The sequence below is a fragment of the Muscardinus avellanarius genome (assembly GCF_963383645.1).
Source record: "Muscardinus avellanarius genome assembly, chromosome: 8".
In the NCBI taxonomy this organism is placed as follows: Eukaryota; Metazoa; Chordata; class Mammalia; order Rodentia; family Gliridae; genus Muscardinus; species Muscardinus avellanarius.
In genome coordinates, this window is record NC_137794.1 from 93,805,757 (window position 1) to 93,826,133 (window position 20,377).

A 20,377-nucleotide genomic window follows, 5' to 3' on the forward strand; every position below is an offset into this window, starting at 1 on the left:
AATATTTATCCATCTAAAAATAGAATTTGCAATTATTTTTATAATTTTATTGATGTATTATAGTCTCACATCATAATATACTTCATAGTGATAGTAGCTATTATTTATCTACCACAATCAAGTCTTTGGACACAAATTATTTATATTCTATCATATGCAAAATACTGTCTTCTAAAATCTTACAAAATTTGCATTTTATTTTGGCTTCAGATTTAGAATGAATGTATAAGATACTGTCAATCAACTCTGTATGCAGATGAGTTTCCACTAGTACAGTGTTAAGCTGCAGATTATCTTTATCTGAAAATCAGTTTATAAAGGAAACAAAATGTATGCCACCGCTCCATATACTAGGTTGAGACAGGCAAAGGGTTCCTCTGATCAAATCACCTATTTCAATGGTGGAAATATAGGAGGCACATAACCATTGCTAATCCACAGTGCTTTAGAATTGCTTGATTTTGCCTTTGGAGTTTGTGATTACTCCATTTTAGTCACTCTTGCATTTTCTACATAATGGTCTGTGGTTGCAGCAAAATTCCTTGATAAGTATTGTACTGATAGAAAGGCACTAGCATGGCAGAGAAGTCCAGCAACACTTCCACTCTAGAAATGAGACTGACATAAGACAGAGAACCGGACTCTAATGGCATCATATATCATAGGACCCTAACAAATTTAGGTTAAGTAAGGGGTAGAAAAAAGGATTTATTTTAGTCAAGGCAGAAAGAGTTATTATATTGTTTTAGAAAACAGGAATGGAAACCAACGAGGCCTGGAAAGTAGAAAGAAATAATCAATAAAATATAACACCCCTAAAAACAAATACAAAAATAGTATTAATTTATCCAATACAAAATAAAGGATTAAAGAACAGAAGGTTAAAGACCACAATTCCAATTCAAGACACTGTTTCCCACTTTCCGATGTTAAGTGAGTCTTTGATCCAAAATCCATTGCTAAAGATCAAAATGTCGAAGCATCTTGACAGCAATATATAAAAGAATTCTCTATTTCTTCCTCAAAGGGCCATGTGACAATTTGCCTGTGCAGCTACTGGTTGGAGAAGAAGAAGTACACAATCATATTTTAGGATTTAATAGGAACAGGGTCCAAACTGTCATTGATATTCATAAAAAAGCATTTGTATTTAGAACGGGGGAACACATAACCTGATACCTAATGGGGTTCTTATCAGCTAGTAGAGTTTTATTGTCCAACTCTACCCAGAGCTAATCCTTTGTTGCTGAAGGTGTGATTACCTTTGGTCACTGAGACCATGGCTTCATTGTTTTTATGACCTGTTAATATAAAAAATTCTAATAGTGGAAAAAATCTAGACATGAATCTGCTCCACATTTCTAGCCAAGACAAAAACCAACTACATACATCACATTTTGGAAGGATGAACCAAAGTCTACATTTTCTAACTTTACCCAGAGATATAACTTTGCTATCTAGTCATTGGATATTCTGAATATATAACAAAATCATATTAATAGAACTAGTTGTATAAGTGGGTCTATTTCATTGAATGCCTTCATAAGGCACACAGACTTCAGAAAGTAGGATTTTAATCTTATAAAATTTATAAATTCCCCCACATTTTTATTGTCCATTTATGTGTGATATGTTGAAACATCAGTCTCTGTGCCCAAGTAAATCGACATTCACACATCCCACCAAGGACATATAGTATAAGCATTATATCTCTTTTGTTCTTGTAGTCAATGCATCCCATACCTAAGTACTATGTCAGGTACATGAGTGGCTGCCAGTTTTATTTAAAACCCAGAATAGGAAAGGGCTCAAGTTGCTCAGGAAAATCGTTCTGTCTCTTATACCATTCAATCTATCAAACCTTAGAGGTTAAACCCTAAAACTATATAAGCTAGAAAATTAGAGTTTATGTAAGTTTCAGTAGAGATATGACTTAGACATCTAGTGTTCTCGAGCTAGGCTATGTCATATGCAAGATACAAATAATTTTCACTAAGTGTAATAACACACATTAGGTTTATGTTATTTCTTTTGCTTTGGGACTTTAGCCAGATCACTCTACAAGAAGTTATGTATTCAGTTGTGTTTGATTTATTAGCATGAGATAACAATACAATCATGCTAAGGATTTCAGAAGAGGTGAGGCAATGATCATTTGACCATGAGATAAACTAGTTCTCTCACATATCCCCATATCTAGAAACTGTCTGCTTGAAAAGGTGATAGGACAAATTCTCAAAAGCATAGCTTGGAGATTATACCATTGGAAGAGAGGGCATCATCCTCTTTGCATGACATAGACTATAAATTTAAAAAAAATTACATGGGGCTATATCCACTGTAGTAAAATATCTGAGGTCAGGATCAAGAAATATAATTTTTTGCACTTAATGTCTCTCCCACCAAATTGATTGAGGAGTTATGTTTACTTTTCCTCTTGGATTTGCAGTTTCAGAGTCTTTTATCTTAAAGGGAAAGTCTTCACTCAAGGCATATAGAAAGATAACTGGGGATTTCAAGTTGTCTGCATTGTGGTATCATTTATGAAGCAGATTGTCCCAGTTTTGAGTAGACAATACATAGGTATTGATCTTCCAAATGTACTGGGACAGAAAACATTTAAATTCATTTTAAATGGTCAATATTTTGCATTTCAAATTTTGCACCATAAATATATTATTTCCTACTCTCCTTTATGATATAGTTTATTATAGAGTTTTAAACATGTTTCAGGACTGAACACTAGTGTACTCTATCAATAAATTAAAACTCAGTGGACTGGTTGGACAAGAAATGGAAAACACACTTGAGGACTTGGAAATTCACATAAACTATAGAAATAGAGAAATTAACTCCCAAACTATTCATCATATCAGTGAATGTTTAGGTTTCCAATCAGCTAGAATATGCTATGATTTCTCCTTCATTGTACGCACAATTTATTTTTGTATGTCTAACCACAATGAAGAAAGCATAAACCTAGATAGACAGGATTCTTCAAGGCAGGATATTTCAAACCTATAAATATCACTCTGATTTATACGTCAGGTGCTTTTAGTGATTGTCAATACTTATTTGGCATAGTTAGAAGAAGAGTTATGAACAAATTCAGACAGTACTACAAGTATCACATGTGATCTGTCTGGCAAACCTAGTGCTATTAGAGGCATCAATAGCAATAAAACAAGCCTTGAGAAACTTGTGCCAGCTTCCAGTTAACAAGAAAGATCTGTAGAGTTCCTGAGTATAACCTGGTGACCTGGACATCTGCAAGACAGAGTTTTGAAAAACACTTATGTATATATACATGATATATCCTTGAGTTCATTTCAGTATAATAGTACAAAAAATGATTCAGGTATTATGGTGCATATCTATAATGCCAGTGGATGGTGCATGACATAGGAGGACTGCAGGTTCAAGTCTGGCCTCATCATTTTATCAAGGTCCTTCCTCCAAAACTTAGTGAGATCCTGATTCAAAATTAAAGTAGGGTTTGGGGGTGTAGCTCTAAGGTATAATGCTCTTAGATTCAATCTTTATATCCAATAAATTAATTAAGTAAATAGTACAAAACTAAAAAGGATATTCCTGTTGGAAACAATTAATAATACACTCATATTCTTAAAATTAATAGGTAAATTTGATTATAAGAAAGCCAAAGAGGTAATAACGTAATTTTATATTATACTTAATAGAAGGGTTCTGGGTAATAAATAAATATGAAATAATCAGTATAAAAATTTTATTTGGTACTATATATTAAAATAATGAAAACAATTGGCTAGTATTATGCTCAGGATTTCCTTGTTTGCATTTGAGATGAAAATTGATCTTTAGTTTACTTTTCTTTTTAATCATTTTTAGTGGCTTTTGGGTTATGGTAATTCTGGCCTAGTAGAATAGAAAAGTGTTCCCTTTCCTTATATTTTTTAAAGTGTTTCTAGGAGTTTTTTTAAAATCAATTCTTCATTTAAAAAAAACTGGCAGAATACATCAGTGGTATAAAAAAAGATACAGGCTAAAATGATCAGTGGACGCTAATGTTAAAACGGTCCATGGGATGTCAGTGGCAACCATGATCCATGTTAACAGTATCTGAAGAATTTTAAAAGTAGGACAACCAGGCTTTATATTTATCAGGATGAGATCTCATTGGGAATACAGCAGAGTATTTAGAATATTTCCTTGTCAAATGCACAAAACACCCTGAATTAAATCAAGTATTTAGCTTGATAGAATCATAAAGTGGCCAAAGTAACTGTAAAACCTTCAAATCTGAGCTATCTTGTAGCATTAATTACCTTTTTTCTCTAATAATTGTGTATGCAGATGTGTACAAATACACACACACACACACACACACACACACACACACATGCACAAAGATGAAGGAGGGCCTATGACAGAATACAAAAGAGACTTTGGCATAATAACCAAATGCAGTGCACTGGTGTGTGGAATTTGTATGATCTGTGAGCTTTGAGCAAATTAACTGTAGCATCATTTCTGAGACAGTGGGAGAATTTTAATATAGACTAGGTATTAGATGACATTTGTGGTTGATTGTTCATTTAGTTTGTTACGGTAATAGAAAATTTTTACTTAAAAGATCATTATCAGTAGAAAATAGAGATAAAATTATAAATGATACGACATAATTTGTTTTAGCCTATTTCCTACAAAATAAGTATATCTGACATGTGAAAGGAAGTTTGCAGAAGGTAAATTGTTGAAGCTGTGAAAATGATATAAGATCTCCATTGTGGATTTCTTGCTATTCGCAATATTTAACAATTTCTTAAACAGGAAAGGAAGTAAAATGAGGGGAAAATGATGCTAAGTTTATAGACCCATATATAAAGACAAAGATTTATTTTTCAATAAAAAACTGTAGATGTAAAATAGGCTATGTGCCTTCTAATACAAACAGTAGATTGAAAACTTACTATTTACTAATAGTAAGAAATAGATTTGTGACCATCAAACTCACAAGAATACAGGAAATGAAAAATATATTTGCTTTAAAAATAGGATTATATTTTCCAAAAGGGAGTCTTCTACAGGCAAAGAATTTATTAACATTCTTATTATGTGATATAATGGAAGAGCATCTTCTATATCCAACTCAGAGATTTCTGTATCCCACTCAGAGTTTTAAAATTGCATAATTTTTCAGGTCTCCTATCTAATACATCCCTCAGTTCAATCTTCTGTTTAACTTTATAAAGTTTGGATTTTTACTGAAATTAAGTAGATAGTGTATCTGCCTTGTTATCCAGTTCCTACTCCCACCCTTGGGTTTTCCCATCCTCCTGTCTCCTTATCTACCATCAGCAAATCCTATAAATAAGTGTCAGCAGAAACTGCAGGAGTCATTTCTCAACATCCCTGCTGATTAGGCAGAAATCAGCCTGATTCTTAAATTGTTCTTATCAAAATGAGAAAGGTCATGCAAATCACACCCCTGCTTACAAGTCTCAAGTCAGAAATTGGAAATGTGGGCAACACTCTCAGAAATGTGCAGTTTCCAAATAACTCTGTCGATTTAAATTGTGTTGAATCTCATTCTGACAAATTACTTAGTGGTTATTTAAAAAAGAAATGTTCACTTTCAGTCCCAAAGATTAGCAGTATATCTTCTCTCAGAGCAGTCCTTCCTAGCTTTTAGTTGATATACTCAGGAAGTAACTGTCCAAGTTCTTCCTATCCAGAGATCAAGGGCATTTGCACTTAGCACCTTTTTTTAAGACCTCTTTTGCTGCATTATGCCTCTTAGTTCTTTGCCTGCTGCACTAGCATCCACTTTAACCATGAAAGTGAATTATAATATACAAGCTATAGCTTTGTTTCAGCCTGTGACCTGCTCCATTATCCTGTCAATGTCCTTGTCGAGTCAATATCCTTCACAAGCAAAGAAAAATGCACAGATCTTCCCTATGCATAGATAGAACAGTGTCGGTCATGTTTGTTTAAGGAGCAGTAATTATTTTAATACATGACAGTTTCTGTCTTCTTTGAATTAACATTGCTGCTTTAAATTCTGGCATAAAGATGGTTTTATTGAAGTGGACCTTTCTTGTCATGGCCCAAGATTGCTCTATAAACAACAGAATGTATATAGCAAATTTAGTTAATGAAAAGAAATCTACAAAATAGTGCATGGTAAATGAATTTGTGAAAAACATAAGCTTTTTATATTAATCGAGCCTTTAAATATCAATAACCTAAGATAAAAAAATGTCAGCAGCATGTAGGAAGATAACCACATTGCCAGAAGGACAGAACATATTTTAGGTCTTTCTGAATGCTACTGCAGATATCTCTCATGTGTTTAAGTATTACTATGAGTCTTTGTACTGCCAGGCTAATTCTCCTTAGGCACATCTCAACTTGGAACAATATAATTGAATCAGAAAAGAACAATTGCCAATTAACACTGAGTATTATGTGATAATGCAGACAGCAAAATGCTTAAGCTAAATTTATAATCCTTCAAAATTCCTGTGCATTAAGTAGTGAATAGGTAGCCATGAGTTGTGTGTAGAATTATATAAATATGGGTATAATTATGATGATACAAGAACAATAACTACAGAGAAGAGAGTGAGAGAAGTGCTAAAATGCCACAGTAATTTATTAACATATGAGAAAGAATTTGTCTGAGCTATTAAGTGCCAATAGCAGTAAATTCCAAGGACAGTGGATCTTCAATTAATTTCCTACATAAAGCCTTTGAAGAGCCTCCAGGCTTGTTCAGATCATTAGAATTGCTTTACAGGCCCTGAACAAGAAACCCTATTTGCTGTTACTCTAAAATAAAGTTTGCAATTGAGATCCTATAATGAATATATTTCCACAAAACTCCAGAGAAAGTGGCTTTTCCCTCCAATTAGTAAATACCTCAAAATTACAAACATTGTGGAACATGTTTTTCCCTGATACAGATATTTGTGACAATATGTTTACAAACAAGTCAACAAAATTCAAATGTTTAATTTAAAAAATGTTTTTATTGTTGTTGTTTCTTTTTATTTAGGAGTATATATATATTTAAATAAAATATAGTCATTAAGATTATTATGTTGAGCCAGGCATGGTGGTGCATTCTTGTAATTCTTGTAATTCTTGTAATTCTCCCAGCATTTGGGAGGCTGAGACTGGAGGATAGTGATTCACAAACAGCTTCAGCTACTTAGTGAGTCCCTTCATAACTTAGTGAGATCCTGTTTCAAAATAAAGAATTAAAAAATAGGGCAGGGGTGTAGCTTGGAGGTTGAATGCCCTTGGGTTCCATCCCCAGACCTGCAAAATAAAAAAGAGAAAAATATGTTGTTATTACTTCAATAATTTTAGTAAATATAACATATGTATGTTAGATTTTCATAAGAGAGCACTTGTGTGGAAAATACACTAGATCTCTTTTTATAATTCTTTATGTCTAAAAATAAGGTTATGTAATAATGCAATATAAAAATATTAAATTTATATAAAATAGTTTCAGTAAAATATTTTCACATTGTCTTATCTTTATTTACATTAATACAGATTCTCATTATTGCTGTTACATTTAGATATAGAATGTTTCCAGAGAGCTCATGGGCTATGTTCAGAGTTGATGTAATTAAGTTACAAGGGTTGTGATCTCAATAGTGGGTAAAACCATTATAATAAATTAACTCGGTGGTAAACTAGGAAAATAGGTGTGGCTGGGGATGTGCCCTTAGGAACTATGCTTTTGTATTAGGATATCTTTGCTTGATTGCACTTTCTCCCTTCAAGCATCCATGATGTAAGGGCAGGGCCATTTCTCTTTCTCTCTCTCTCTCTCTCTCTCTCTCTCTCTCTCTCTCTCTCTCTCTCTCTCTCTCTCTCTCCCTCTACTTCCCACATCCTGCCCATGATAGCCTGACAGTAGCTAAAACTGAAATTTCCAAAGAACTCTGAACAATAAATCTTCTTTCCATAACCAAGATTCTGGTTTAGAGAAATATGTATACAATTTTCAGTCTCATATTTTGAAACTTCTGAAATAAAGCTTCTTAACCTTTTTAAATGTAATATTTATTCTTCAAAAATAGTACTACTAATAAACCCCTACAACTTTTATTGTCTCGTAAATTAGAATAAATGTTCCTAATCTCATTGAGATTCAGGAAAGGAAGTTTCACAAAGGATTATATATATATATATATATATATATATATATATATATATCTGAACAAGAAATGGAAAAACTTTGAATCTCATCTTCAATGAAAGTAAAATTTAATTGCTACCTTTTTGAGTAAATATCATGATACTCAAGTATTTCCCAATTAGGATTTAATTTTCAATTTGAATCCTAAGTAAGATGTCTCTCCTAAAAGAAAAGACTTAGAATTTCTTTCAATTTGATTCAGAGTAATAACAAACAGAACTTTACTCCGTCTAGCAAAAATAAATATAAGCTCTAGTAATATCAATTATTCACAAGCAGTGGACAAAGAAGCAATACAACATTCCACAGATTAGTATATAAATTTAATTATTCTTAAGAAACAGGTAAAAAAAAGTGATTCAATATAAAATTGAATCAAGCCTAAAAGTAAAGATTAAATCCTAAAATAAATTACTACTTTCTAATTTTTAGTATTATTCTCTATATTCTAAAAAATACATACAATGACCAAAACATGAAAATGGGGAAACATTTATACACAAATAATATATTTTTAAAATAATGGATATCTACTTCATTATTTGGTCTAATTTTACTATATATGTTCATTTTCACAAATTCATATAAAAATGAGGTAAAATACTTAATGGTTTACTCTTTTGGAAGTGGAATTTAGTAGCTTAAGTCAAATGGCATCATAATTATAGAATGGCTAAAGTGCTAATTAAATTATATTTAGTTCTTCTGAAAGACCTTTTACTTGTCTGTCCAGCATATTGAAGAAATAGATCAGACAACAAGATTTTCAGATGATCCTGAACACACAGAGGGTGAAATGTCTGTGAAACAGAAACATAGAAATGTCCAGAACATACTTCATGTAGGTCCAGAGATCTGGCAACACATGATGAGAAAGCTCTAGAGTGTAATATGTTACTTTCACTGGTAAACAAGAGAAGAATCATCTTCAGAAAGTAAAATGAAGGAGGAGGAAGGAAAGCTAGAAGGGTAGAAGAGAGTTAAAGGGGTTTGAAGATTACATTCTTAAGATGAGTAAGGAAGAAATTTCATCAAGAAACATGATGATCAACAACAGAGTTGAAAGCTTGTTGGATACTGATGAGTTTGGTCCTGAATTTACAATGACCTCAAAATGCCCCTTTGCATAACTTTCCCAGTCATGTGTGGCAACTCAAAGACAGAAGCGCAGGAAATAGAAGGGTTTTTGTTTATAGCTCTATAAAGGAAATTAGAGATTAAGAAGTCTATGATTGAAATCATGGGCAATAAAACTTCAACTGGATAGAGAGTGAATACACAAGAGAAATATTTTACTGAGATACAACAGAAAGATCATTGAAGAGGACCTAATTTTAAATCTAAGAATACAATGCTTGAAAACGAGAGTTGAAGAAATGGAAATTGTGGTAAGAGGTTTGAAGGATTGAATTAATAATTCTGAAAATGAACAAAGAGGAAACAGTGAGTCTCTAAAAAAGAATAAGCTTACTAATTTGCATAAAAATCTAGTATTGATCTCCTTAAGAAGAATGGGTACCATTAGAATGGTTGGACATAAGGTTAAGTAAAATCAGAAGAATGTATTTATGATCTAAGAGGCAAATATTAGCTTCTAGTAGTATGTATGTATGTATGTGTGTATGTATATATGTATATATGTATGTATGTATGTATGCATGCATTTGTTATTTATTTTGGATATTGGAAATTGAAACCAGGGGCATTCTAGCTCTGAGAGACATCCTCAGCTATTTTTAAAATTTTTGAAACAAGGTCTTGCTAAGTTTCTGAGGGCCTCACTAAGTTGCTGAAGCTGGCCTCAAACCTGAAATTCTCCTGTCTTAGCCTTCTAGGTATTGTATTATATGGCACATGCCACCATGCCAAGAAATAGTTAAGAGTTTTTAAAGCATATGTGTATTTTGTGTTTCAGATTTTGAAATATAGACTTATGAAAGCACAATGTTAAAAATATAATCAAAATTTATCTTGCTACTCACAATTGAGGATAGAAAATCCATAGAGTAATTCAAAAACAAAACAAAAATACCTCATAAGGTATAATTCAGATGGATTGGTAATCTCTGATGTCAAAACAAGAGAAAATATCAAAATCACTTATAAACATATTTATATAAAATAAAATATTATAAGTGATAAAAATCCTTAGATTATTAACATAATTTGAAAGGAAAAGTTATATGAATGAACTTGCATACCAATGACATACACACAAATAGAATGACTTCATGAAATTCTGCAGTATTTTTTTCTAAACAGACTATTCTCAAATCTATATTTGAATTTATCAATCTCACATGAGAAAGAAATTTGGTATTCTCAGATACATGATGAATTTTGGCCAAGGGAGAACAAGATTATAGCAATTTTAGCTAAATAAATGTGAGTCTAAAAGTTAAAAAGAAGAGAGTAAAATGAGAAGAAAATGAAACTAAATAATGGGGATGAAAATATGTCATGAATTGTAAATGAGATTTTCTTTGAAGTGCTGACTCACGCATGCAAAGCTTTCTATGAAAGCCTGAAATAAAATAGATCATAATTTTAGTTATGAAGAAAGAAAGAGAAAAGCCTTCTTTCTAATGCCATTTGGATAATTATGTAAAGGACAGACCAATTTCTATATACTTGTTTGAATTGTAAGACTTTGATATTAGAACAAAACTTTATTTTTGAAAATAAAGCATGTATTTTAATTTATTCTCTTTTTTGGTTCAAGCAAAGGCAATGGGTTAAGGAGAAAAGTCATAAAAGAGAGAGGCTGGTTTATAATGCCTCATATATATTTTGAGAAATAAAGCCCTCATCTTCATCAAATATTTTTTTATTTCAAGTAGTTTCATTTTTCATCCTAGCAAAGAGCAGATGAATCTTTAATAGGCTCCCCAGCTACCAAAAAGAATCCCCAATTGTAGGAAATAGAGGCATTCTTTTTTTCTCAACTTATTCTTTTATTTTTGCCCAAACTCTACATATTTACAAATAAACACATCTATGAGAGTCTTGTACACAGATAGATGCACATGCACAGACTCATAAGAAAGGATCAGGAAAAGGATATAAGAAAATTAATAAGATGCCCAACTTTTTATATATAATCTTATTGGTGCAGTAAAGTCTCACATAAGGTAAATCATGTTGACAGTGACATACATACACACAGTAGTGGGTAGCCCTTTTTTGTTTCCCCATCTCCTCCTTTCCCAATACCAAGTCCTAAAAATAAACCCATTAAAAGAATCTCACTTTCTCCTCCCCCTCCCTTAAACCACTTCCCTGGTTCTACTGTGGTTCTTCTCCATTATCTGGCGTCTCCCTGATATTCTAATCACTCCCTAGCTTGTGCATATTAGAGAAATTATGTGGCTCATCACTTTATGGAATTGGCTAATTTCAGTTAATTAATGTTCTCCAGACACTTCTATTTTCCTGAAAATAACAATTTTATTCTTCTTTATTGCTGACATAAGTTTTATTTAGAATATTTCTTTGCTAAATAGAATTCCATTGTGTTTGTCTCATAATTTTGTAATGCATTCCTCTGTTGATGGACCCCTAGGTTGTTTCTATAATTTGGCTATTGTGAATTGTGCTGCTTTGAACATGAGTATGCATGTATGAGTATGAGTATGCATGTCTGATTTTGGCCCTTTTGGAAAGATTCCCAGGAGTGGTATAGCTGGATTAAAGGATGGATCTATTCCCAGATTTTTTAGAAATCTCCCTAGCAGATGAACTAATTTGAAATTCCACCAACAGTGTAGAAATTCCTATTTTCCTCACATTCTTGCCAACTTTTACCATTATTTGACTTCTTGATGATTGCCATTTTTATTTGCATTAGACTGAATCTCAATGTAGTTTTGATTTGTATCTCCCTGATTGCTAATGGTGCTGAACTTTCTTTTATGTATTTATTAATGATTTTATCTCTTCTTTTGTAAAGTGTCTATTCAATTCTGTTGCTCATTTCTTTTTTTATAACCAAAAGTCTTTTAAGTTCTTTGTATATTCTAGTAGTTATTACTCTTTTATTTGCAGATGACCTGATTCTATATTTAGAAGACCCCAAAACTTAACCAAAAAATTACAAAAGATTGCCGGACATGGTGGCGCACGCTTGTATCCCTGTGCTTGGGAGGCAGAAACAGGAGGATCCTGCTGGTTTGAAACTAGCCACTCTGGCTTAAGAGACCCTGTTTCCAAATAAAAAATAAAAATAAAAATAGGTCTGGGAATGTAGCCTGGAGGTAGAAGGGCTTCCAGGAACCCCCAGTACCACCAAAAAAAAAAAAAAAAAAAAAGATAAAAGATCTAGTGAGAAAGAAATCCAGAAAGCAATTCCGCAATTCCATTGACAACAACCTTAAAACCAATAAAATATCTAGAAATAAGCCTAACCAATCAGGCAAAAGACCTCTACAATAACAAATATAAAACACTAAAGAAAGAAATTAAAGAAGATCTTATAAGATCTTTCAATGGAAAGAAATATCTCCCTTTCTCTTGGATAGGCAGAGTAAACATCAAAATTACCATTCTACCAAAAGTGATCTACAAAGACAATGCAATCTTTATCAAAATACTAAAATTATTCTTCACAGACATAAAAAAGTAGTCATAAAATTCAAATGGAGAAACAAAAAATCAAATAGCCAAAGCAATTCTCATCAATAAGAACCATGCAGAAGCCCGGCATGAAGGTGCACACTTGCAATCCCCATGCTTGGGAGGCTGAGACAGGAGGATTGCACAGGTTCAAAGCCAGCTCCAGCTACTTAGTGAGGCTCTAAGCGAGTTGGTGAGACCCTGTTTCCAAATAAAAATATAAAATAGGTCTGGGAGAATAGCCCAAAGGTAGAAAGCCCCTGGGTTCAACTCCTAGTACCACCAAAAACAAAAAACAAAACAAAACAAAAAACAAAAAACAAAAAACAAGAACCATGCAGAAGGCATCATAGTTTCTGACTTCAAATTATACTATGTAGCTATACTAATAAAAACAGCATGATATCAGTTCAAAAACAGACACATAGATCAACGGAACATAATAAAAGTTACATCAATATATCCTCATAGCCAATTTATTTTCAACAAACGTGCCAGACACATATGTTGAAGAAAAGACAGTCTTTTTTCAACAAGTGGTGTTGGAAAAACTTGTTATCCAGTTAGAAAAATGGAACTAAATCCTTACTTCTCACCCTGCACAGGAGTCAACATGAGATAAATCAAAGACATAAAAGTTAGACCAAAGATTGTAAAGCTACTAAAGGAGGGCATAAATTAAACACTCCAATGTATAGAGCCCCAAAAGCAACAAAGCTCAGGAAATTAAAACAATAATAAGTAGTATAGCATTAAACTAAAAAATTTTGTATATGTCGATCTTTTCTCTATACTTCTCAGGAAGCTGAGATTTTAGAAAAGAGTTTTCACAAATAAATATTTAGGAAATTGCTATCAAATTAATTATTGCAATGAGTTATTTTTTTAAACCCTTACAATTGTTTGAGTCCATTTTCTTTTATTTTCTCTATTTTATTGTCTCTCTAGAAATGTATTAATGTCATAGAAATTAAAACTTCCTCTTTACAGCAATGACTGTAATAAAGTACATTAGTATTTCTTCTGTGTCTTCACTTGAGTCATTTTATACTATCATGGCCAAGTGATTTTCTGACATCTGCTGATTCATTTTTTATTGAGATGATCTTCTTTCAATAAGTTCTAATAATTAAAAAATGAAGTATTACCTTTACCAAAGTGTACCATTTTGTAATAGCTATGATTTGATGCTAGCCCTGTATTCTAAAGCCAGAAAGAACATATCCAAATCCTTAGCTGCAAAACTGACATCTCATCTTTTGTGAGTAATGATGAGGTCATATTAGCAATAATAAGAAAATAATACTGGCCTTTGAGCTACCATTTATAAAACAGATGATCTCATTCTGTCAAAAGTTTATCTATGTAATTCAGATGAGTCTTCAGGGTACATGTCATATGCTTCCGTGTATGAATCTTGTGGCCTAGATGCTGTTACTATCATAATTATTCACTACCTTCTTCTTTTTTGCTTTTTTTAAATCTTCCACAAGAAGATTTCTGTTTTTCACTGTTACTTCTTTAGAAGAGTAACTTTCTTTTGATACATTTCTAATATCTTGGCTTTTTCTTTTCTTTTTTGATTAATTGAATGTATTGGGCCGTGATGGTTGAAACTTGGGGTGTTCTACCACTTAGCTACAACCATCCCTTTAAAAAGAATTTTAAACAGGGTCTCATTTAGTTCCTCAGGGTGCCTCCAAACTTCAATCCTCCTGTCTCAGCCTCTCAAATACTGAGATTACAGATGTGAGCCACTGTGTGTGGCTCCTTCTTATAAATTTATCTGCTCTTTTTTCACATCTTATTTTTTTTATGTGAAGATGCCCTTTAAAATTATTTTGAAAAGATGTCAATAGTCCCTTGTGGAAATTGTCTCTGAAAATTATAACTATTAAAATTTTCTTACAAGGTGCAAAAACAGCTTTCCATTGGGCTGGTTAGGCTCTACAATATCATCAGATCTGCTTCATTTCACATTCTATTTCCATATTTATCTGCAGGCAAGCATAGCAACATTTCCTACTTGCTTATCATATGAAACAACTACAAAGCAAATAATGCAAATTGCTGGCATCAGCCAATCAAAATACTGGAGCAAACTCACTGAATACACTGAATTCCAATTAGGTATAACAAGTCTGCATACGCAGAATATTTTCTCTTTTGTGATCAAAACAAAAAAGTATAAAAAAAGTATTTTCTCATTTTTTGAAGTATCCCTTAAAATCCAAATAAAACTTTTATGTATGTGATGTTTTATTTGTTTTAGTAATATGTGTGTGTGTGTGTGTGAGAGAGAGAGAGTATGTGTGTGTGTGTGTGTGTGTGTGTGTGTGTGTGTGTGTGTGTGTGCTACTAGAGATGGAACCCAGGGGCATTCTACCTTCAAGCTACACTCAGAGCTCTACATTGTATTCTTTATTTTGAGAATAAAATTGAGTTACAAAGGGCCTCACTAAGCAGATAAGGCTGAACCATGATTTTTCTGTCTCAACCTCCCAAATGCTGGGATTACAAGCATGTGCCACCATGCCCAGCTCTGTTTCAGTATTTTTATATCATTTTTTAGAATGTCAGTATTGCCAAAAATAGACCCACCATGAGTTCTGTCTCATTCTGTACAAACAAGAAATGGTGTATACTAGGGAGAGCTCTATGGCCTTAATTTAATTCAAAAATTTAAAAGACTTTGTCATTTATTGAGAGTTGACATAAACATATCAATTGAAGCTGTTGACCAATGAACTGCTCCATAGTTCTTTTTAAACCCTGCTCTATTCCCCACCATAAAAGGCTGAAAGTGCGTGTGTGTGAATATGGACATAGCAGCCCACACATCCAAGTTCTCTATTTACACACAAATTCCATTTCCTCAACTGGCCAGCATTCAGCCATATTTAGCCCTGGTCCAGGTCTATTGGCACATATTTTTAGACTTTATGTTTCATATTGTATATATGTACACATATATACACATATATTAGGTGTGAATAAAATATCCTTTTTATTATAATAAGCCTTCACAATATCTAATAATTTTAAACTGCTTTATCTTTAAATTCATATTTTTCTGATATGTTGGTTCAGGGAATATATTTATTGAACACTATTTTTGTTAGATACTTAGATATCTGATACCATTTCATAAATTATATGCATATATACATATGTAATTTGCTTAAGAATGTTTATTTGATACACCAAAATCAACTCAATATATGTTTCTAATAATAATTTCAATGAAGAATAGATTAGAAAATAGAGTCATGAGCTATAATTTTTCATTTAGAGACCTGTATCACAATAAACTACATGATAGTTTACATAGTTTATATGATTTATCTTTTTTACTTGACCACCCTAATATACTAATATTTCAAAGAAAAACACAAATTGATGGTTCTTATAAAATTATTTTAAAATACTCTTAATAACAATTTTAACTTTTATTTTTATATATGACTGAAGGTAATAACTATACACAAATTGTCTAAAACAAAATGAGCATGATCTGGTTGGCAGATACTGTATAGTCAATACAGTTGAGATTTCCCAATAAAATATAAGTTTTTTTGGTGGTACTGGGGTTCCTGGAAGCCCCTTTACCTCCAGGCTACACTCCCAGACCTAATATATATATATATATATATATATATATATATATATATATATATATATATTTTTTTTTTTTTTTTTTTTTTTTTTTTTAAACAGGGTCTCTTAAGCCAGCGAGACTGGCTAGAAACCTGCGCAATCCTCTTGTCTCCGCCTCCCAAGCGCGGGATTACAAGCATGCACCACCACACCCGGCCCTATAATTTTTTTTTTTTTTTTACAAAATAAACAGAAAGAGACCTACAAGTATTTTTCTTATGAGTATTTAAAGTTTGTAAGATGGAGTAGAAAAATAATTGCCCAACCTTTCTTATTATAAATACTGAAACTCAAATAAGATAAAGGTGAGAAAATAAAATCTTTTTACTAGTAAAGAGTTACGTGACAGATGCCTAAAATAGTTATTTGCTGAGGATAAAACTGACTTGTAATGTGGTCTGAATTGCTCAATTACATTTAGTTTATATGCTTGCTACTTCATGTTATCTGTTTTTTGGGAAGACTAGTTCGAAAATAAAACCTTTTGAAATGTATAATCATTTTAATATAAAAATTTTAATTTGCTTGCAAACATTTTTATACCTTAGTTAATGGCTTTTTGTGACACATTTGAAACAGCATGTTACTGTTAAAAATATGCATTTGCCGTGCAATTACATGTCAGAAATTTCTTGAGTTCTAAACTTTATAGAAACTGATTTTCTACCTTTCCTCATTATCAGCATATATTGGTTTATGTGTTATTTATGTTATTTTTTCATGAAATTCAATAAAATGAGTACTAAAGACAAAAAATGTCACACTTTCTTTGAAAGTGGAAAATAATATATTACACTGAACAGCTGGGCAACTTTCATGCCTTATGCAAATTATCTTGAAAGTAACAAGAGTAGAGAAAATGTGAGTGGATAAAACTATTGCAAAGTGCAAATAAATGCAAATTATCTGCGCATTAAAATGTGTCTATACACTTATTTCTTAAAAATTCATTGCATACTCTTTAACAAAAGATAGAATATTTATGGTTGTGCAGTACAACTATAGGAGATCAACTTCAAAATATAATATATTCACCTAGAAAGAAAATAAAAATAGGATATAAGAATTTTTGAAGCCAAGCGTGGTGGCGCACACTTGTAATCCCCGCGCTTGGGAGGAAGAGACAGGAGGATCTCGCGCACAGGTTCGAAGTCAGACGCGCTGGTTTAAGAGACATTCTTTCCAAATAAAAAAAAAAAAAAAAAGTATAAAAATAGGTTTGGGAGTGTAGCCCAACGGTAGAAGGGTTTCCAGGAACCCCAGTACCACCAAAAAAAAAAAAAAAGAAAAAAAAAAGAATTTTTGACTATACAAACTGAAGAGAAGTATGTGAGCATAAGAGAAAAAAAATCATATTTAGTACCACATAATGTTTTAATCTATTAGAAAGCAGGAATAGCATTTTATGTTCCATATCAATATCTAATCCTTTCACCATCATATTTTTTCCAAAAAGAAATAATCTTGAAGTTCCCATTTATTACCATAAATTTACTTTGTTAACTAATTATTAGACATTATTACCTTTACTGTGTCCTATACACCATTTTCCCCTCTTATTCTACAAATTAAAAAAAAAATACTGTGATGATGTATTTCAAATATCTTAAACTGAGCTCTGTACTGGCTATTCATGGATGATTTTAGATTTATTTAAATTTTTATTTATGTAATACATACATGTCACTACTTGGTAAACTGTATATAGTTTTCTACAGATAAATGCTTATTTAAAAGATATAATGTTGCCTTCATCGCATACAAAAATATAATTTTGCTCAAGGTATAACATTTCTACAATCACATACTGAAATTTTTTATGAAGATTAAGGTGAATCAAGTAAGTAGAGAGTAGATTAAATCAATTTTGATTATATTTGCTATGATCTAGCAATAGACATTACTATTCCATGTATTTACATGTTTAAAATTTATGTAATTTAACATAATTATTGTATTCTTATAAAATGTCACATTTATTTTTATACTTTTATCTGCTCAGTGTATTTATATGTTATAGTCAGAATCAAAGTGAGACATTTTCTTACTAACAAGTATAAGAAGGGAGGAGGGATCAGTGGGACGGGATGATAGAGGGAAATATACCAAGTGATGTATGCATTTTTAATGTAACAGTAAATTAATGTGTTTTTAAACAAAACACATAACAATACAAGAGGGAATACTTGCCATATCTATTTGTTTTTGTTATTAAAAATTATGTTGACTTCATTTTATTTTACCAAGTTATAAAATTCTAGAGTCTAGTAGTGGTATTTTCAACTATTTCAAGCATGCTTTAGAAGTTGGGAAATAGTATTTGATACTAACTAGGCAATAAAAGGAAAGGCTTAAATAAAACATTAAAAGCAAAATATCACATCATGTCACCCATGGAATAGAAATGCTTGTTTCCATGTGTCTGATGCATACTTATTTGAATCAAAATGTAGAATACGGTCTTTTATTTTGTTAGATGTGTCTTTCTAGTCTTTTTCTTTTAGCTTAAAAGTCTTTCTTAGCTGCTAATGACCAACATATTTTCCATAAAATTTTAGGATAAATGTGTCAAGTTTTTTTTTTTTAGAAAAATAATTTTCTGCAGTTTGGATTAGGATTACAATGAATACAGAAATTAGTTTGGTAACAATTAATTTATAGGAGATCAATATAACTATATTTTGATTCAAAACAATTAACAGCAAACTTATATAGCCAACTTTTCTTTGATTCATGTCTTGTATGTAGCCATATACTAACTCTGTTCCTTGTGCAGTTACTAAAAATTCTGTGAGTCTGTTTCTTCTTGTGAAAATGGGATAATATGTAATTCATAGAGATTTTGAAAGAATTTAAGGAATGAGTACAGTGCTTGATTTTTTTATACGTTTCATGAATGTTAAATTTTAATAAGGTTAGGTAGGCGTGATGGGACTCTATTGTAATCCCAGCACATAGGAGGCTGAAACAGGAGGATCACACAGGTTTGAAGCCAGTCTAGGCCACGTAGTGATGTTGAGGTGTGTTCTTTCTATTCTGATTCTCTGTAGAGATTTTTTGTCATAAATGGATGTTGGATTTTTCCAAATGCTTTTTCAGCATTTATTAAAATGTTCAAATGATTTTTGTGTTTGGAAACTGCTTGATGAATTACATTCATTGATTTTTAAACTCAGAACCAGCCTTTCATCCCTGAGATGAATCCTACTTGGTCATGGTATATGATTTTCTTGATGTATTTTTAATGTGTGTTGCTAGCATTTTGTTTAGCAGTTTTCCATCCAAGTTCATCAATGATATTGGCATGTATTTTTCATTATATAAGATATCTATATTTGGTTTTTGTATAAATGTTATGTTGGATTTACATACTGTATTTGGGAGAGTCCCATTTCTTTCTAAGTCACAAAATAGATTGAGGAGTACCAGAATTAGCTCTTCTATACAGGGTTTATAAAATTCCCTTGGGAAACCAGTTGGTTCTGGGGTTTTCTTTGATGGTAGGCTCTTTATTACTGCTTTTATCTATTTGATTCCTATTGTTTGGTTTAACTCTTCTATAAATTCTTGACTTAGTTTAGGAAGATTGTATTTTTCAATTTTTTTCAGGTTTTCCATTATGTTGGAAGATAGGTTTTCAAAGTAGATTCTGATAATCCTCTGTATTTCTAAACTGTTGTTGGTAATATCTCATTTTTCATCTCTTATCTCCATAATTTGGGTTGATTATCTCTTTTTTGGTTAAGTTGTCTAGTGTCTTATGTATCTTGTTAATTTTTTCAAGAAATCAGCTTTTGGTTTTGTGATTTTCTGTACTGTTTTTTACTCTCTAATTCATTGATTTCTTCTCTGATTTTAATAATTTTTTTTCTATTGGCTTTGGCGTTAGACTGTTCCTGTTTTTCAAGG